The sequence below is a fragment of the Manduca sexta genome, chromosome 10, assembly GCF_014839805.1.
Source record: "Manduca sexta isolate Smith_Timp_Sample1 chromosome 10, JHU_Msex_v1.0, whole genome shotgun sequence".
Lineage (NCBI taxonomy): Eukaryota > Metazoa > Arthropoda > Insecta > Lepidoptera > Sphingidae > Manduca > Manduca sexta.
The window spans coordinates 9,390,907-9,413,698 of record NC_051124.1 but is presented as its reverse complement, the minus strand read 5'-3'; positions in this window follow the sequence as shown (position 1 = coordinate 9,413,698).

Below are 22,792 nucleotides of genomic sequence, written 5' to 3'. Positions count from 1 at the left end.
ATTCAATAGCTGAACTTTTCAGGGTAGAATTAAATTAACTTTTCTTTCTTATATACTGTCCCACTCCTGGGCATGGACCTCCTTTACTACTGAGAGGGATTAGGCCTTAGTTAGCTGCGTTGGTCTAATGTGGATGGGTAGACTTCACACACCCTCAAAATTCCTATAGAGAACTTCTCAGGCATGCCGGTTTCCTACCGATGCTTTCCTTCACCGTTAAAGCGTGCGATAAGTCACATAGAATACGCCATAATCTCAGAAAAATCAGAGGTGTGTGCCCTTGGGATTTGAACCTGTGGACATTCGTCTCGGCAGACCGTTCCACAACTAGGCTATCGCCGCTTTTGGACTATAAAGCTACTTATAAAATGATATTCAAGCGAAAATCCATGACATTTTCCACTCGAACATGTAGCGTTCTAAAATAAATATCAAAGGTGTCGCGAGCAAAATCCGTCTCTATAAAGGCATTAGCTTGGCACGTGTAAGTATTCAAAGTGAAAATGCAAAGGGGAAGCTTAGTTCCGCCGCTAAAAGTGCCAGAGAAATGTCAACTATTTAAGAAGATTTTGTATAGACTTGAGACCGGATATTTTAGGAGAGAACAAATTGTCAAATATAAAGTGAGACATCTAATGAATATCTTTAAAGTGGGGTTATTAAACAGCTAGTTTAAATCGATAGATCCCGATTTTACTGATGGAAGGTCTCTGATATGTGACAGACGGTCTGGGAAGGGACCACCACAATGTTTATTTCTGCCGCCAAGTAGCAGTGTGTATTCACCATTGTGAAATGCATTGAAGCCAGTGTAACTACTGGACATAATAAGACTTAACATCTCACGTCTCAGGATGGCGAGCGCAGTGGAATACCAAACAATACTTTGTAAATGATTCTAGGTGTTGGATGGTGTTTCTACTGATTATGGGCGGTCGTATCGCTTACCATCAGGCAAATGGCAAGCTCGTCTCGTCTTTCAAGCAGCAATAGAATGCTTTCGTATAAGCTACTTTAATATGGGAAAATATTTCTACCCAGGTGGAACTAAAAGCAAAAGCTATATATTGATAAAAAAAGAACCTTGACTTTAAAAACCTTGAGTATAGCATATCAATGTTATAGTGCAAGATCAATATTATCAATTGACATTAAATGTAAATTGATGTCATCAAGAACTATGTTAACTGCACAGAACGTTTCAAATGTAATGTGAATTGTCTCAAAAGGACTCATTAAGTCGGATCAAAAGGGGTTCATTTCAAATGTAAATTGGCATTGTGGTCGTAACGAGACAATTTTTCTTTAGTTTCAACTGCTTGTAGTGGAGACAACTGATTTGATGCAATTATTGCAGTTAACATTGGAGAGAAAAATTTCTTTGGACTGAACAATATAAAACAATGTATTTTAATAAGTAGTAGGAAAGCTATTCAAATTTTATTTATGAAATATGTAAAATTTTAAATTTTGACAGTTAGGTAAAAGATATTTTATTAATAAACAGTTGATTTTTTTAGAAACTTAATTGGAAACACTGTTAATAATGATTAAATTAAAAAAAAAATGTAAAATGCAGGTAGATATTGTAACTTTGACTTTTCGGATGACCAACAAACACCTCAGTCCCTCCCGTGACCACGAAGGCTGCATCTTCAGAACGTCGAGAGAAAATTATAAAATCCGTAATTTTTTTTATTTCAATATTTGAAAGCATATTTTACTAATGCAGGTATTTTTTTACTCTTCGCACGCAAAATGGTTTTAAATGATTCTTTTTTTAAATTCACCGAGTACTTACTTTAGTAACAGCCACATGGCCGATAATGCAATTATTAAAGTTTTATTAAACTAGTTTTACTAATATCCTAAACGACGGTCCGTTTGATTGTTCGGGTCTAAATGTTTTAATTTAAATTTCGAACAACTTCCGGTCGTTATCCTATCAGTTCAGTACTTAACGTTCCAATTGGATTTAATTTAAAATGACTTCTAAACAGGGTTGATTTGAATAGGGTACCGACATTTTAAAATTACATAGAGAATGCACCGAGAATCTTCTAACCGCTGTTCTAAATACGCTCCCAATCGCTTTTTCGATATATATCGAAAATTTGTCAATCATAATAAAGATTTCTTTTGATTGGTTTATTGTCGGGATATGTTCTAACATTGAGATTGGGATCGGTTATTGACATAGGCCATAAATGCAGTATTAAAATTTAGCAAAACATTTTTTAAGTTATAATGCTGTAGATAGGTTTTATATTTGTAATGGATCACCCAGACCTAAAAGACAGCATCTTGCTGCATTACTTAAAACGAAACTTCGACTATGATATTATGGGCGATCAGTTAAAAACAAACGAAATTACTTATTTCTGATTTACTATCACTTTGCAGCCTTCACAGTCACGGGGGATGAATGAATGAAGTGGGACCACTTATTATATTTCGGCAAAAATAGTTTCTTTTCCATTATATAATTTTCCACCATTTCCTGTTATTTTCAAACCTCTACATATTTTATAACCGATAGTTGAGACGCGAGACCCTCGTCAAGGGCCTCTTTTGTCAATGAATGTTTAACGTAGATAGTTACTCCTAAGAGAATTCCCTTATCCAAGAAGGCTATGATCCTAGCTGTATAAATAATTTAATACATTTCGTAACTTGTATGAGTGTGTGTGCGTGTGTGTATGTGTTTCCCGGATATAAACTGGCTGGGATTTATTACTAAAGTCAGACCAAAAAAAAATTTATTGTATGGCGAATTGTACATTGGGTATATGGTATTTTGTCCATCCTTTTGGCTACCTCGGTGACATACTGATACCGCTGCTTTAAATTGATATTGAGTATTTCTGCTCAGGAGTCTGGAGTCTGAAATTTGTGCCCGATATGGCGATAGGATCGGCCCCTATCACATCATGATGTGATAGGGGCCGATCCATGCCCAATTTGAGCCATGGAACGGAACATACTGGCGAAAGGTGGGGGCCCTGGTTACATCTCTCTCTACTCCTTCAGGATAAAGGATGTTTGTATGTTTGTGTAGGTATATGTGTGTACTTCTAGCGCATTTGGTATTCAAACAAACATTTCCGATGCGGAAATGTAACATCTCGTTACACAGATGGTGATTTTAGGATATACTTCCTGCCTTTGGAAAATCTTTGGAAATGTCGTCAAAAATTTAACTAATAATACTCTTTTACGATATCAATAATGTTCTAATTACAATGACCATCGAAAATAAAGTACCTACTATAATATTATACCAAACACTAATCGTGCTTTTTAAAGATTTGCTAAACTAACCAGTTTAAATTTTAAATTTTACAAAATAAAGTCCTTTTTAGGTTTAAAAAATACTGTACATGGTAAAAGCGCTTCGGGACACCTGACGTCTTTGATTGATGAACTAAGTAGCTTACAAATTACTTTAACACTAATATATCATTTTAAAGTGCGAATCATTAATTCAATTTATATATTATCCCTGCCAACATTAATCGTTATTAAACAGCGAATAACAAATATGTTTTGTCTCCGACTCTCAAATTGCTTAACTTTCATTATAATCTACGAAGGATTAAAAAATAATAATGCTCAATCCTACAAACGGCATCTCAGAGGGATTATTATCTCTCAAGTGAAGCGGCGATAGCCTAGTTGGGTGTGGAACGGACTGCCGAGACGAATGTCCGCAGGTTCAAATCCCAAGGGCACACACCTCTGACTTTTCTAAAAAATCATGTGTGTATTCTTTGTGAATTTATCGTTCGCTTTAACGGTGAAGGAAAACATCGTGAGGAAACCTGCACATCCGAGAATTCTCTATAGGAATTTCGAAGGTGTGTGAAGTCTACCAATCCGCACTAGGCCAGCGTGGTGGACTAAGGCCTAATGCCTCTCAGTAGTAGAGGAGGCCCGTGCTCAGCAGTGGGCAAGTACATAATAGGGGGCTGATATTATTATTATTATTATTAATAAGTGAACTTCAAGATGAGAACAACTCTGGTTATAGCCGTATTAATAAATGAACGAAGATTCGGCTCGAAGTGCCGCACCAGCTGAGACGCTGTCAAGTTAAAGTCAGCATCTTAAGATACTCGCTACTCAATAAACACAATATATCAACAACATTTCAAATGATATCCTAAGTCCAGTATGTAAGAGATTTAGACAGAGGAGTTTTGTTAATTAAATTGCGCCGAATAAGTGGATAATACGCGGTTAAATAACAACACAGGCTTTGTTTATTAGTTCACTACCTTAAATAACTACTTAAGATCCTACTCAAAGATGAGATTGGTTTATTATAACCCATAGATTGTCCGGGCTGCGAAATTGCTTAACGAAAATGGACTTTATATCATGACCCTTAAAGTCGCTCTCAATGGGTTGCTTGTAGCCGTTTATCAGTTGATAGTCAAGTGATGATGAGTTAATAAAACGTTGAGACGCGTCACATTTACTCAAGAACAAGTGACGCATCGCTGTAAAATTTTCTTGTTGGTTATTTTTCATACTTTAGAAATTCTTATTGAAAACACTATAAGTACTAAAGAAAATATATAGCAGGACTTTTATCCCGGAAAACTCCTTCACACGGGCGAAGCTGTGAAAAAAAGTTAGTAATATATAAATACAATTAGTATGTATTTACGTACCATCTCAATTCCATGAACTAAAAATAAATGACTGTAAAGCACTTTACATTTACAAGACCCTGGGTATTTCTCGCAAAATATTTACGCGTCCCTGTAATTTGTAAAGCTTGAAATACGGACGGACCTCACCTCATTAGGAGGGTCATTATTAGACCCTAACATAGATATGTCCCCTCGTAGACCTAATTTGTGTTGCATTTAGTTACTAATGACGCGACTTTCGTTGGGGACTAGTTTTCTGTGTTTGTTACGTAGTTTAATTCATGGACAGTAATGCTGAAACTGAAGAAAATTTTAGAAAATATTGCTCATGCGGTTTACTAGTTCATTTGATCCGTTTATCAATTTCAGTATATTATTTATCGTATCGAATATATGCAAACAATGGTTATTGTACTCGTCATCAATGTTATCCGGTAGAGATGAACCAGTAAAATTGTTTAGTCTGTAAAATTGACACAATTCCTTATCGCTATAAGTCAGTGTCATATTCAGTGCTCTGACTGATAGAAAATTTAATATTTTTTAGTAATAAATTAATTAATAGAGTTTAAATATTACAGAGTTTTAAAATAAAAAAAAAGATGTTATATTTAAACTCGATTACATGAAGAACATTAAGATTTTCGACAACCATCGCCGAACATCGAAGTTAAAGTCGACAAAATTGAATTCCAAGGATGACCAAATTGATTTCTTACTGTTTTAAATTGGATCTCAATTATTGGGCTTCGAAAAATTGCGGAGTTCACAACTACATTGTGATGGGAGGATATACCTATATAATAGGTACAATAAATAGTATGCTAGTGCAGAACCTCTCATAGCAGCTGGTTTTATCGAGTGGATACATCGTACATAGATCGCAAATAGACTTTTGGTTTTTAACCGATTTTTAAAAAGGTGCTCAAATTTTTAGTAAGAAATTGAAGTATTACATATTTATCGTTTCAAAGGTTTCTTGTTAGGTAAGTAATCTACTTTATCGCTACTTAAACGACATAGGTACTTCTCTTCTTGAAAATACCACTTGACAATTAGTAACTGAAACCGTAGATGTAAATAAAAAGGATGAGTTTCGAACAAAATAAACATCAATGTAAAGTAATTTTAATTTTACACGCCCAAATGACACTACTACTACTTCTCTTAGAGAATTCGTCGCAGCGGCAACGTCACACATTCAATTAGAGATACATTCACGCACACGCTGTATTTGCACAAAACTACAAAACGATCAAAAAAGTTAAATCGTGATTTTTTTTTAAATATTCGCTATTCAATTTTTGGCACAATGTTAGCACAGGAAATACAAATTTGTATGTGGTTTAATTTATAACGGAATATCAAAATCATTCCGTATAGTTATATACCTATCGTCGAACAATGATTAACATATTATTACTATTCTAATTAATTATAGTAAATCAAAGCTGATAACTAATGAAATTCCAATTTAAATTACTAAATTAATATTGGATTTTGCTGATAAGTGATAATATACTTCAGTTAGCGCCGTCAGCTGTCATCATAGTATCTATTACAGACGGAAAATCTGAAATAGAAGATTCAAAACTATCGCAATAGCAATGTTTATCCTATATTTTATTATTTATATACTAGCTTTTGCTCGCGGCTTCGCCCACATGAAAGAGTTTTTCGGGGCATAATTCCCGCTTTATATTTTCCCGGAATATAAAGTAGCTTATAACTTTCCCTGGGTCTTAAACTATCTCCATACAAAATTTCATAAAAATCCGTTCAGTAGATTTTGAAAAAATCGATAACATACAAACAGATAGAAAAAGGGAATCTTTTATAATATGTATGATATCTGAATGTTGATATATATTCATGTACTTTTATGTTTTTGTTTTGCCAAATTTCGACTCACGCCCACTGGCAATAGTGTCTAAAATGCGAAAAAAGATGTTAATAAAAGCCCTACGTATAAAGCCTCTTGTATTATCGGGCTGTTAAAAAAAATAATAAACAAAAAACGTCTTTATTTCATGCCCACTGAAGTCGCTCTCGAAGAACTGCCGACAGCCGCTTATCAGTTAACGGTCAATGAATAAGTAAATTAAAAGTAAATCCAGTAACCGCTAAACGGATTTGAATCAAATTTGACAAGTGGTCTATGTATATGCTACGGAGGGAAGTGGACAATTCATATTTTCAACCCCTCCCTATCTTTCTATTTGATTAATTTCGTTGCGGGATAATGACATATTAGTTTTCCCTGAGACTCGCCGAGCTTCACTGCTTGGTGTCATAAAATGCGTGCCACTGCTGATCCTGGCTTACAGGAGTTGTAGTGGTGGGTGTGAGGGCGGGAAAGTCTTGTAAATGGTATATGTGCTAGTCCTGGGTCAACATAGGCTTTTATCTACCTCAGTAGGCTCAAAACGTAAGTTAATTTAAAAATACTTTCAAGAAGACAGTCGCGAACGTAACCCAGTAAGGATTAAAGCGAAGCTGTCCCAATGAAATTAATCCGGCAGCAGTTCACTTGTAGCTGAAAATGGAGCGACGTGAACGTTCAAATTGAATTGGCTATACAAAGTTAATAAGAACTAAATCGGACCGTCTGGTGCAGAATAATAAAGATTTAGTGACGGCATATTGTGTACTGAAGGTGTTGCTCGAGACCTCTAAACCTTTTCTGGTACAAATTTTCAACTGTGTCCTTTACTGAAAAAAAAAAAACACACATACATCACGCATATATCCCTGAAGGAGTAGGCAGATGTACATCCAGGGCACTTTACGCCGAGTGTGTTTCGTCTCATTATATATATGATAGGGTAGGAGCGTATCGCCATACCGGGCGAAAATTTCAGACATGGGTCATGCTGAAAAGAAAACCCAATAACATAGTCCGAACCGGAATTTGAACCCTAGATGTCAGAGCAAAAGGCGTACCACATACACAATACAATTACCCCACAGAATCGGTCACTTTATTTTTTTAATTGTTAAGAATTGCCGAAGAAATTTATTTTTTCATAAAAAAAAGAAAATAAAACAGTATTAGATTAATTGCAATTTGAATAACAGGAAATTATAATATGCTTTTAGGTACATAAAAACAAATTTCAATATAAGATGAAATCATTTAAGATCAATCAATAAATGTACCAATATACATATGTCCAAGTTTTATAGAAGTTAGATATTATTGCTATTATTGTCATGATTCTTTGTAATTATATTATTATCTATCAATATTTTCTAAAATAGTTTGCTTGAAGGAAGATGAAGATTCACAGTAAATGTCTAGTAGTGGTGAAGGGTGATTTTTTTTTCAAAAGTAACCTGTGTCAAACAAAAATAGCCTTAGTTAACCAATTTAAAATCTACCTACTTATAAATAAAACTAAGACAAACGTAAATAAATCCAAAAGGAAAGCCAGAAAGAATCGGGTTGTATGGACGCTTCGTCATTGAAGTCTAGCTTTTTTAGAAATAAATTCTCGGAGTATCAGTGTGCGACGTGGGTAAGTCTGTAATTAGGATAAATACGTCTAGCTAGACTCCACTCAAGGTCCAACGAAACTAATGTGTTATGCCAAAGTTAATAACTAACATATCTGTGGGGAATTTGTTTTAAACTTTGTAGGTTTTGGTCCATGAACCAGAGTTCATTATTCAGGTATGTCACTGAAATATCGTTTTAGAAGGCAGTCAGTCTATACATCACATCGAAACCTTCTGCTTAAGGAAGTCAGCTTCGAAAAATAACGCAGATACAAATAAATAGATACGTACCTGACCTTTGAAAGAAAATTGAACGGGAAAGAAAAGTATATATTGTTAGAATAAAAATATTTTTTGAAAATATTTGTGACACTTTTTGCTATAAAAATATTGAGCGTTTGACAGATCAAAGCAGTTAGTCATTGACTTGTACTGTTGGTTGGTTGGTGACATCGTTGTGAAAGTATTTCTGTAGTCAGTGATAGTTCATTTTATTTTAATCAATTATAATTATATTGAAGCCAGACCACCGATCGTAAAATGCAGTTTGAAACCATATATGGTCGCGACACACTTACGGAGACCACTACGGCGGGTTGCTTTAATTGTAAAATTCAAAAATATATTGAGAATCGAACCCAGAATTTTAACGGTTTACAGCCAACAACCTATTCTCACACTCAACGAATAAACCGATCCCAATAGAAATTCCAAGAGTAATTTACTAAACCTTACATCCACTTATATCAAAACTCTTAGTTTCAAGAACCAAGAACACACAACACCAAATTGGAAAGTGAAGACTAAACAACTATTCTTAGTGAATCCTGTCTAAGACACGAAGTCCGATAAAAGGGGGAGCTGGGGAGAAATGGAACAACTTTAATTGAATGGGATATAAAAATAATTACATTTGTAATGGACATGTCAGGAACTAAAATGCGGTAGTACGTGACTTTATTTTGCAATTTCCTTTTTTTATTAAACTTGTAATCCAAAAGCAAACTTTATGAATGGATGATAAGGGTCATATCCCTAACAAACTAGTAATAAAAGTCTCATATACTTTTTAATCTCCCAGGTGACAGCAGTAAAAAAGAGAAAGAAAAAGTTGCTGCAAAATAAATAATTTACTATAACGGGTACGATTGTCATTAAAATTAGTTCGGGAACGACGGAATGTTTCTTTCAGTAAAGTGATTGAAGATTGGTCATAGCACTGCATTAGATAGAATTTCTTGTGCTCAGTCGATATGCCTAAGTGAATGCAATTGTAATCAATGCTGATAGAATACAAAGCTGAAGATTTGATTTATTTGTTCAAACGCGCTTATAGATACTGCTCCGATTTTGAAAATTTTATAGATTTTATTACTTTTAGCAGCCAGAGAAAAGCCGTTAAGGACATAATAGACTTAAATAATTTTTTTCTTTATAATCGGCAATATACCAGATTTCTCAATAGCTGCCTTTACCAAAAAAAAAATAAGGATATTTCTATTTTAAAGCCATATCATAAGTCCGAGGATACAAATAACTCTGCGACAATCCATTTCTAGTTCAACCTCCACATTTTCCGTTATATTAAAAAATTCCACGCTGTCCATAACATCCATATTTTCAGTATCAGTTTCGTAGTAACAGATTCCATGCTATCCACTTAACGATATTTCTTTAGTCTCCTTGCTTCTTCCATTAGCAAGACTTCAGTCCCTGAGAAGTGGCTATTAAATGAATAATGTATGAGATTAGCGCCAGGTGGCATGAAGGGTTCGTATTTGCAAACCTCTGGTCTCAAAGGGCGGAATTAATCACGGTGCGAACCTTGGCCCTTTAGGGAAGTGGATGACAACGATTAAATTAAATTGTTTCTTTGAATTAACAACACATTTCATTTTAATAATTTATGTCAATGTTATTTAGGCCGATTTTCAGTTAACGTCCCATGATCTTGTTTTCTATTTTGTTCATAAATTGTTTATATTTATTTATTTATTCATTTCAAATACAGAGTTAGTAGGCATACAGTATTTGCTAGAGGTCCCCTTTGATGATGTTCTTCTAAATAAGCACGTAGATCAATTTAGTTAATAAACCTTTATTGGACTGTGTTTTTAAAATATAGAATTGGATTGTTAATCCTTCACAAAATTATATTGCGGCTTTATCATGCACCACGTGCAGACGAGAACGTTATATTCTCAGTAAGCAGTGTAATCTCGTAATATTTTTTGTTCCTTTGCTCCCATACAAAATTTTGTTAACCTCCTGTGAAATATAGCTTATCATTTGTGAGGTTTTTATTAAATCTGGTATTGTAGTCTCTATCTATATTAATTATTGTTATCTCCTAGCGATTTTATAGAAATTAACTTATGTAGATTTGACAGTGAAAACGTATCGGTAAGACCGTACGATCGAATCGCTACTCATCTTAACTCATCTTAAACCTACCGCCTTTGAGATCTCGTGAGATATTGTATCGATAGGTTTAAGCCCCATATTTCTCACGTGGTCAATGTTATTGAACGATCCATCACAGATATTGCAATTTTGTTATTTTCCTGTCTTCGTCGATATGGAAAATAGTATAGCGCAGGTTTATCTATACTAATATTACAAATAGGAAAAGATTGTGGGTTTGTTTTGTAGGTTCGTAGGAGCTAATCTCTGGAACTACTGAACTGGTTTTAAAATGTTTTTCACTACTAGGAAATCTGCATTACTCCTGAGAATTAAAGACATTTTGTTTCGGGAAAATATTTATCTCGGAAAAACTTTTTCAGCATTCATTACAATATACTATGTTATATGAAATAGGTATGGACTCTAAAAACTATGAGCTTCGAAACAGATTCAAATAGTCACATAGCTAATAACACTAAAATTAGATACAAGACTAACTTCTGAATCCATAGCACAGACCCGTATAGATGTGGAACTCATCCACCACTTGTTTCCCACCCATTGATATGAGTGTTGCTAAATCTATTCAAAGAATTTAGATGCATTTTTTAAAAATGCTATATCTAGTTTATCCATGTGCGAAGTTAAATCGATTTTGTCTAAAACTATTTAGATTTTTTTTTCGTACGTTTCTATTTCAACAAAATCCGTTGAGTTGTCCTTAAATGCATACCGCCCCGTTTTTCTGTCATGTTGCTTAGATCCATTTCAACAACAGGCCAATATAACACCCTTTTTGAATCAGAAAGGATTTTGCTTAATTTATTAGAAGGATTAATAGACCTTCACTTATAGACTAATTGTCCAGTCAATTGTCATTGGGGAGTTCTTAACAAATATTGCATACGAAAACATAAATTCTGCAGACTAAAATTAACTTCAACAGATTTAATCAAAGGAATCAAAGGTCCAGTTCTGAAACCGAAGCCATATTTTTATTCACCGTTACTAAATATCGAATCTCACAGAAATGCGCTCTTTACCAGCAAACCTCAATAATTGTGATAACATTAAAAAAATCAAATAAAGTTCCACACTCAGTAATAAAATCAAAGGGGCTTTTATGGCTTCTCGGCGCCGTTCCCACTTACACGTATTTATATGGGGTGCATTAGGGAGCCAAAGCGACAATATTAATGTCACGGTTCCAAGATCGTAACGAATGACGTACATATTTCATTGCAATCTTTCTTTTATATATGTTTAGATTTATATGTTTCGTTGCAGAATGCGGAATGTTCTATTTATAAATTTCATTGTTCACGAGCTATGTTGATTTGAATGAATTTTTTTGTTCATTTTCCTTTTCACTCTCTTGAGATCTTTTCACTTCAATTTAAGATTATTTAATATAATTTATATAGCAATATGATTTACAAAATATAACCGGAAAGTGACTTGCCTTTTTTTCTTTGCGATACTCATTTCATTCCAACATAAACAAGGCGGCTCAATCCAGAAACCAAGAGGGATTTCATAAGGAATATTAACGATGGTCCTTCGTGTCATAAACCATAACTTTACTGAAATACGGTTAAAGTATTACGATCCCACGAGATAGTTACTTGTGATAACAACTTATGTCTATTAGGTCGTATATAATTTACACATTGTCTCTGCATAAAGCGTCAATGTACTAAGAACAAACTTTGACTATTAGAGAAAGAATTTTTGTTCTTATCCATAATGACTCCAAAGTTCAAAATTGCAAAACAATAATTTGAATTGATTGCAATGTTAATACAACATACTACAAAAAATGTCTACTTGAGATCCTCCTTAAAGCTGAATTTCATTTATTGATACTGCGCTATGTTACATTTAGTTTAAGTCGCGTTGCTAATATCTATGTATTTTTATACCTGTGTGCAGACAATAAACTATGTAAATGAATTTATATTCTATGTAATGTTATCAGCCTTAAGAGTTAATCTAAATTAGCTTGGCTGAGTTATTCGTCTGCAATTGGCGTAAAGGTAGTAATAAAATGATAAAATATGAAAGATTTTCACCTTCATTTCACCTGACTTATCTGCAACATAAATATTATGCAGTATCGTACCTTTAGCTTCGTATAAATGCCTATCCTTAAAATATAAAAGATTTTCACCTTAATTTCACCTGACTTATCTACAACATAAATGTTATGCAGTAACGTAGCTTTAGCTTCATATAAATTTCTTTCCTTACTTTGTATAATTAACACAAGTAATATTTATCATTTTACTATGTAATTAGACGATATATTTAACGCCTGACCCGAGCAAACGGCCTTGAGTATTCGTTTCGTACGTTTATGGCACACGACTTACGGGCGAGAATATACAAATAATTGACTCTTGAAAATTTTAAACTCCCAAAATGTTTCTTATTATATCGTCTATTTAATATGCAAGTTAATATTATGATGTGTACTTTCGGTAGAGATGCATGGAATCAACAATTTTAGTGGCATTTTCTCTAAGAAATTAATGAAACAGAATCCACATTATAAAAAATTAAACAACCAAAATGAAAATAACAACTTAGAAATATAATGTTTTTTTTCTAATGTATTTTATATCGAATAGATATCTTGTAAAAATACGGTGAGCGTTTCGTTTTGATGGGGATACCCTTTATAAAGTTATACAACCTCGTTTTAAACTACGAAACAAAACTGATTACAATCTCGCTCATATGTAAACGCCTTGTATTAAATTAATACCAATATGTTTCTGCGTAGTCTAATTATTATTAAGTGTGCGTAGTGTCGGCGAGTAAATTGCTCTGCGTTATATTACAATGTCCTTGTTAATGGGACCGTATCAAGATACCAGATCGTAATTGGGTTCACTAAGTCTGGATTTAAATTGGTTCATAATAGTTCAGCCTGGATTTTATTAGTCATTACACTAATAAAACTTCAATATGCAGGGTCAAAAAATAAAAAAAACTAAAACTAGGATTTTTGGTGAAAATATTCGATATTAATGAATGATTTTTGGCACAATGTCAGCAAGAAGACGAATATGGTTTCATTTAGTAACGCAATGTCAAAATTACCCTGTATTTTAATTTAATAATACAGAGGCGATAGCAAAGTTGGGTATGGCATGGACTGCCGAGACGAATGTCCGCAGATTCAAACCCAAGGGCACATTCCTCTGACTTTTCTAAAATGATGTGCGTATTATTTGTGAATTATCGCTTGCTTCAACGGTGAAAGAAAACATCGTGAGGAAACCTATATACCTGAGAAGTTCTCTATAGGAATTTTGAGGGTGTGTGAAGTCTACCAACCCGCACTAAGCCAGCGTGGTGGACTGAGACCTAATACCTCTCGATAGTAGCGAAGGCTTTTGCCCAGCAGTGTGACAGTGTATAAAACAGGGCTGATATTATTATTGTTATATTTTCATCTTAATATAATTATTTTTTTTTCTAAAGCTGGCAAACGCAGCGTCTGATAATATCTCGATCCACCCACGTTGTGGACAGATGATCTTATAAAACTCGCAAGAGGTCGCCGAATAAGGGTCGCTTCTAATAGGTCGATCGGGAAATCTTTGATGATTTTTTCAGTCATCAATGAATAATAAAAATAATAATAACATAATACCCATAATCTAAAATATGAACAATTCCAATATATATATACAAATTATAATTGTAACATAACCTCGACTGCCTCGGTGATGTAGTTGAATAGCGTGTGCGATACGACATCGCTCCGAGGTCCTGGGTTCGAATCCCTGGTCGGAGAAAATGATATTGGATTGTTCTGCTCAGTATCAGTCCGGCGATATATGACGATAGGCTAGCGCCCTATCACAAAATGCGGCGAAGTACACACAGCGGAAAGTCGGTTCAGTAATTGCGCCTCTGCCTACCCCCGGGGATCAAAGGCGTGAGTGTGTGAAACATACTCTTCACGAGTACAATACTCGCAATACTGCACACATTCACGTTTGATCACTTACCAATGAGTGTATCATGTGCACTGTCAAGATAGCCGTTGGGTGCGGTGAGAGATTGCGGAATTATGGTGTCGACAAAGAGGGGCCGGGGTGGGACGACGACGCAACGCTGACGAGACGTGAACAGTTTGTGATATACTATAGTTAATATAAATTCGGAGTTTAAAAAAAATCTTTTCAAGTAATATTTTTTTTTTATTTTTTTAGTCTTTTGTCCGTCCTTTCTAAACTATGTCTGTCAATCATACTTCTTTATTTTTTATCGCTCACGCACTTTACATTCCATTTTATGCATCAGACTTACGTTCCATTCATAGGAATATATAGATAGAGAGCCACGACTCTCTATATAGATAGAGAGTCGTGGCTTTGAGCACCGAGCGCGTCGGCTCTAAGTAACATATTCTAAGTTAACCCGGCGAGCATGTGGCGGGGTATGTCATACCCCCCATGTTAATTACTGGCGTATATTTTTTGCGCCTGACTTTCAAACTTATAGTCTCTTTGAGTAGCTGGAGTTACAGGGTTGCGGAAGGTAATAGTGGCGTGATCACAGTGTCGCGGCAACCTGCATTCGAGTTACACGCTTGCAAACTGAGTTCGGGTATGTGATACCCCGCCTCATAGTTGGTGTGACAAAAACTAAAATTGCTTTTTCTGCTATTTTAACTTATTTTCTTTGTTTAATTGTAGATTTTAATAGAAAATGGATGTTGAAAATAGAAAAAAACAACTTCGGTCCATGATAGAAGATGTATTTACTAGAACAGGGTTTCGCAAACTTTTATTTAGTGCGGACCGCTAATGCCATCTTATGCGACCTTTTTTGCAACCAAAGTCGTAATGTTTGGGTTGATGTTGTTCAGTTGGATTCTTAAATTTGTTTTTACTAGCAGTTTACTTCTGTATTTATTTTTTAGATATACAAGAGTGCAAAAGCGTGCACTTTATAGTTTTTCTTTTAACTTTTATTTTACTTGCGGATCCCCTGAGAGGGGGCCCACGGGCCCCCAGGGGTCCTATGTTTCGTGAAAATCAGGGCAAAGACACTAAATGGACCGATTTCATCCGTAACTTAGGCTTGGCTTTAGTTTACGAACACCTGAAGATGTGAAATGACAAAAAATATATATTCCGATTTATATACGTCAGAGAATTTCTTCCCAGATCAACGAATCACTTTCATCGACTCAAAATGTTCCTGGGTAATTTTACTAGATGTAGAGATTACCCCAACAAAAATAATCATAAGACAAAATACTCATGAACAAGCTGAGGAAAGGCTATTAGTGTGGAGCATGCAACGTTTTTTTGCAAAAACTGCACAGATTTTATCTCCAGTTCCTAAGATGTTCCTAAATGTTTTTTGTGATTTTTTTTAGTTTATAAAGATAATTATTTCATATTCTATCATACGATAAAGTTTTTTTTTATCATAAAACTGGTTTTACTTTAGTTCCTTTTAGTTTTTAAGAGACTGAAAGTGTTTGTTTGAAATTCAAAGTGACTTATTTCCATCGAGGTAAAAAAATAAAATTGTTAAAATGGCGCGATTGTTTTATTTCCAATGCGTTATGATGGTATTGTCTTATTATACCAAAAAATAAATAGTATAATACTTCTTCAGAAACAAGTTTTATAGCCAATTTTTTTAAGGGGTATGTCATACCCTGCCTCATACTCCTTGTTACATTTTTTCACCACACGCTCGCCGGGTTAATATAGTATTTAATGGTTCAGCGTCGCGTCGCCGTTCCGCCTTGCCCTTTGTTTAGCAAAATCAATGACCTCGAACTTGATACCGGTACTGGGAAAATTATCAACACTTACAATTCTAGCAATATGAACCCACTTGCTTTCTTCTAGATTAAATTCTAGAACATTCTATATATACCATTCCACTCCGTCCGCTGTTTGGCGAAATCAATGATCTCGAATGTGTCACAGTGCGGTACTGGGAAGGTTGTAAACGCTCACAATTCTAGCAATATGAACCCACTTGCTACTTTCTAGTCTAAATTCCAGAATATTCTATATATAATGAGTAGTTCTAGAAACACAGATTGCTTTAGACGACGCGCTCTAAGAAACAATAGGTCTTCTAATCTGACTCATCTTGAAACATTGCAAGCCAACGCCAAGTTTGAATCTTATGAATTTCCACATCTTAATTGTCAGTACAAACGTCCCTGTGACGTCTGCAATTCACTACAGGAAATCCGTAAGCGTCTAAGGAAACTGACGATAATTAACTGGATATTTCATGTTGTGGGTTTTAATTTAAATAATAGTGGATGCAAGTAACTTCTTACTGGTTGGTCTGGAAATTTTTGGACGAAGCCGATGTTCAGTTCTAAACCAACAGTTAATGATGATTAATGGTTCATTTTTAAATGTAAATCCACCCATGCCCATCTAAATCGTGCAAGTTGATGAAAAGTATTTATACTTTTTTTTCATTGCCACTTATTTTCAGATCTCGCCAATGACAGGCGTTTAACGCGCGTTTAGTTTACTACTACAGTTTTACGCGGTGTTTAAATTTGAACACCCCCATCAAAATACATACAACATACATGTTATTATTTTATATTTTATTTTTTGTCCTCCGTCACGTCATTCTAACAAAAGGCACAACGGAAGACCAGAACTAACTTCACTGTCTGCATATTGTTGAGTTGGTGCCTTTTTTGTGACAAATATAGTTTTAAGTAATTTTTTATGTCTGTTATGTGTATGTAACTTGTGTTTGTTGCAAAATAAATTTCTTTTCTTTCTTATACATGTAGTTATAAAGGCTTGCGAAGCGCTTCTGATTTAAGGCCTTATTCTTTACGATGAATTAAACTCTTAACTCGGTCGTGTTGCGTTATCTTCTTGAAATTAGCGTAGACTCCGTATTCTGTATACCAATTTCAGTTGTCATAAACGCGACGATGTGCGTTACGTGTTGTTATGAACTTTGTTTTGGTCGCCTAATGAAAGTGTATGTATTGCTAATTCTTATTTGGTCTACTGCTTGGAGCCTAGTGCAGCCGCCGTGAACTGATGTAATAATTAATAATAGCTATGAATAAATAAATAAAACTTTAAAATAACTTATGGCATAGGGAATCGGGTACCTGGACGGGGTCTTAGTTTGTTCGGGGCGTTATTATGTTAACACGCTCTAAGCGCGCGTTAATCAAAATAAATGCAAAATACACGTTGTTAACGCAAGTCTAAGATTTATCATCAAAACAGTGTATTTTAATTATAATAATGCCAATATCAATCCAGATATAAAAATATCAGCCCTATATTGCTTACTGTCCCAGTGTTGGGCACGGGCCTCCTCTACTACTGAGAGGGATTTAGGCCTTAATCCACCACGCTGGCCTAGTGCGGATTGGTAGACTTCATACACCTTCGAAATTCCTATAGAGAACTTCTCAGGTGTGCAGGTTTCCGATACAATAATAATAATGATAATTCACAAACAATACACACATAATTTTTAAAAAAGTCAGAGATGTGTGCCCTTGGGTTTTGAACCTGCGGACATTTGTATCAACTCAATAATACACACCTATTTTATTACACAATCCTGCTATGGTAATCGAAAGAGCAGTAAGTCAGAAAAAGCGGTTTTGCTTACATCGTTAACTAGATTAACTCATCGTCCTTACTGCTGTTTATCAAACAAGAAAATACATTTATAATTTACATAAATGTTGGAAACCTATATTGAAAGAAAGTCCGTTTAACGTACATTACGTTAAACGATCAATATAGGTCTAAATATATAGGTCTAAATCTATATATAAAAATGAATCTCTATTTCCCTTGGTCATCGCATCACGCGTGAACGGCTGGACCGATTTCATAATTATTTTTTTTGTTGTGTTTGTTATTGTCAGGAGAAGGATCTTATAAAAAAAATAAGGAAATTGAGCGGAACGTTAGAAAATTTAAGAAAAGTTAATTTCAGCGATTGACAGAATGCGCGCTGCAAATTCATAGTTGACAGGACTTTGCCGGGTCAGCTAGGTAGAAATAAAAATTGACCACCGTGACTTATTGCCCTTGATACGGCAAAATAATTTACAGCATAATTAAACAATTGTTACACTAAAGAAAATTGAATGAAATTAGTTCCTCAGATAAAACACACATGCGTCTAGCAGAGTGAATAAATAGAGAGAAGGAGAGACAGTTTGCTTGTAAACACGTTCACGCAAATTGATAGCACAACGACGAAGAATATGCACTTCTAGATGCGCTTAGATCTTAAAATTATGCCAGAAACGACGCGTGCTATGCACCTCTAGATCGCTATAAAAATTAGAATTTGCCTATGACGTATCGTCAAAAATTAATTATGTATTTAAAATAAAAAAGGTATATTCATGCAGTTAAACTTGACTAAGGTTGTACCTAAATTCAATATTCAATTTTATTATTTTTTTATGAATATTTTTTGCAAAAGCCTATGAATGAATATAAAAAAAAAAACCATCAATATCGATTCACTCGACAGATTTAGGCGACAAACCTGTAACATCCTTCTTGTGTCGGGATTTCAAACAAATAAAGAGCGGTTTTTCCGACATCTGGCGTCATAGTTAAGTTACCTGGACAGGCAAGGATTGCGTGGGTTTTCTAAAATCCATCAAATAGAACTGACGTCAGGCAGGCGGCTCGTCTTAAAAATAACACCATAATATCTTTCATATTTTTTTTAATAAGCAATCAGGTGCAATGAGGTCACGTGCCCGTAACAAAAAAAAAGCTAACTTACTACGTACCATGATGTGATTAGATGGCGAACTTAATGCTTCTCTGTATTTGGGTTTAAAACATTTTTTTTTTTTTGGGAAACAAACAGAAAATATCAATAATAAAATAATGTGTTACAAAATCCAGTGAAGTCCACTAATTAATAACACTGGGTATAAGTAATATGTGTGAAAAATAAAATAAAAAAAAAGGTCACAAAACAAAATAAAATCACATTCTAACGAGAAAAAAATTAAAATAATAAATTGAGTCGGAGAATTGATAAATCAATTTCCATCTGAAGATTTTATAATAGATCATTTAATCGCTTATATTTTTGTTATTCTTGATATACCACATCTAGAAACACTAACTCCTCTTAATCACGTACTCCTTCTAGATAGATTCAGCAACCTCTAATATATGATACTGTACAATGCTGTATGACTGTCAACTGCAATAGTGCTTATCCTGAGGATAAAACTACAATTTACGAGGAGTAACTTAGTAGCAAGTCTTAAGTGACTAAGCCTCGACGAAGTTGCGCTAGAAGGCTTTATATATTGCAATAGCGACTTTTGAGTATAATAAATTTGTTTTGCTAGACATAATTAGTTTATCTATGGCCCGTACTTTAAACGATGCAACTCAGTTTTCTCTGAAGTGAAGTGAGACGCTGTCGAATTAAAGTCAGTATATTAAGATCGTCATTATTACTTAAATACATATTAACAACATCTCAAATGATATCTTAAGTCACAGTATATGAGGGATTTTGATAGCTGAGTTATGTCGATTAAACAACATCGACTCAGTTGAGAACAACCTCTTAAATGAGAACTTAAGCTTTGTCCATTAAATAGTTCAATAAATTAAATGTCTACTTGAGATTTGACTCAAGTGTGTGATGAATTTATTAATACGACCCTATCTTATAAATGAATAATTTCGAACAACACTATTAAGTGATAGGATTCTGTATTATTTCTAATTCACAGTTTAAAGTATTATATAGTTCAGGCTGGGGCCGCAAAATGTAGTTTCTTATCACCATTATGACCTAGATCGTAAAAACAATACATGAGTATACTAAGGTTAATAATTTTAGAGAGGTTTATGACTTTAAATATAGAGTTATAACTCTCCAAAAATAATCACTATGTTTAGAATGTGGCAAAAACCATACGGCCCCGTATGGTTTACTGGGATTGGTGGAAATACTGACACGTGACTGACGCATTGGTCTTTCGACCAATCACAAATCAATATTAGCTAACGACATGGAGTCATGACTCGTGTTTTACGGACATTCTAAGTGGGCTGATTTTTTTTTATTAATTAGGATCTACATATTCCTTGGTTGCTAGCAAAATTCATTTCGATAACAGATCTTTACGCGGGCAAAACTGCGAAGAAAATACAAATAATCTAATAGGGTACCGGACTCATTTTTGTTCTTAACTATTATCAAATATTTACATATTATAAATTATAACACAGAAAGAATTATTAAAATCCGGTAAAAAATCAACAAGTTATAAGTCTTTGAATTTCGGTGGAAAGGGTAATTTACAAGAAACAGAAAAGAGACGAAATACCCACATGTGACGTCATTGGGAATTACGACGCGTGCGAAAGAAAGAGATGAAGCGATATCCCCACATCGCGCCCACTTCTGTACATTATAATATTTTAAATATGAATTGCTCGCTCATTTTTTAACCAATTTTTATGCAGTTTTCGCAGCAATGTTTCTTTTTCGTATTATTAACCATTACATATAGAATACCTAATGTACAAAATCAAGCAAAGGCCGGTCCCCTATTGTCTGTAAACAATATCATAAGTCGCAATTAATTGAATGCGCAATTTTTAGGCTTCCACAAATAAATACAAAGCTCAAGGAATTATTTCGACGCTTAGTATGCTAATGGAGGCGTGGCGCGAGCATTTCGTATGACAAATGTATAACATAATATGATTAACAATTCAAACATGAACGGGTTCTGTTGTATAAAAGTTAAAAGCGCTTTAAATTAGTTTTTCAGTTGCTTTTGTTTAAACATGTAGAAATTTTCTTTATTCTCTGTTTGTATTTATTGTTTACGTTTACTGTTTTATTCCTTTGCATGGGTGACCTCACTAACAAGCATAAACATAGTGTAACCACGCCTTTTAAATGCTATTGTGCATTAGTATTCTAGTGCAATACCTGAATTATTAAACAATAGGTTTTTTATTACTCGACAGTGACCATTATAGCTCGCATAATGAAGCTCCAAGATACTATTTTTTTTTTTCATACGTACAAGGCAAAGTGACCCCTCTACACCTAAGTCCAATAGAATGTCGACTGACGAGACATGTTTACCTTTCGGCAGTCAAAGCAATTATGCCAACTTGTTGGAACTTATACCCAAGCTGATCCCGGAACGCGACACACTTACGTGGGCCATTATGGCGGGTTTTAACACTTTGTGTACGGTGGTCGCTATCCGGGCGGATGTAAAATATAATTTCCTTGTACCAGCAATATAAAAATAGTATAGTATAAACAGTAGTGTATCCAATGACGTTTCACAAATAGATGCGTCATAGACTAACAAAATTGCGCATAAAAACAGCGCACTATATACTATTATCACAGCCCTAGCAGCTTCAGACATTGATAGGGCCCGAGTGGGCCCGAGCGTCGACTGCCCCGTCGCCATGACAGTCGAATAAAATGCATTTATTAGTTAAAAAATAAGTTAAATAGTGTATACTTATTACTAACGTATGTAATGAAACGTTTATTTCATTCACAGTTGGAGTATAATTTGTACATCGTCTAAAAAAACAAGAAGGCATTTTATTCATAAAAATACAAAAGTTAGTAAGCCGACTAGCCACGGCAGTGGTTGGAAGTTGACTAAGTGAATATCGGGCAATTACCTTGCTTTCCTCTTGCCAGTATTAAGCTAGGACAACGTATCTATCTAATAAAAACATCTTAGAGTATATCGGTGTAGATTTCACAATAATTAGTACCTTATTAATAAGTTCATTACATAATATTTTATAAGATATATTGTAAAATTGTTTTTTGTTCAGAATAAAAAGAAAAAGGATTATATAACTTTAGATTACTTCAAAAAAATATCAAACAGAATCTCACTCAATGTTCCATACACAGTCTTTCGTTTGGATACGGTTACTATAACAATCTGATTAATGTAATCTGGAGAAAATGAAAAACGATAAATAACATAGCTTTATGGAGGGATGTCCTTATATTTTGTTACTAAGTGAAACGACATATTTATATTGTTTAAAATAACACCGTACAAAACGGTATTCGTATTATAGATGTAAAATAAAAAAGTGTAAGTTGAATACAAAATAAAAGTAATTTTAATTTTACATGCCTTAAGGCTGTTAATCCTACTCCAAGAGAATTCTTGCAACGACAAA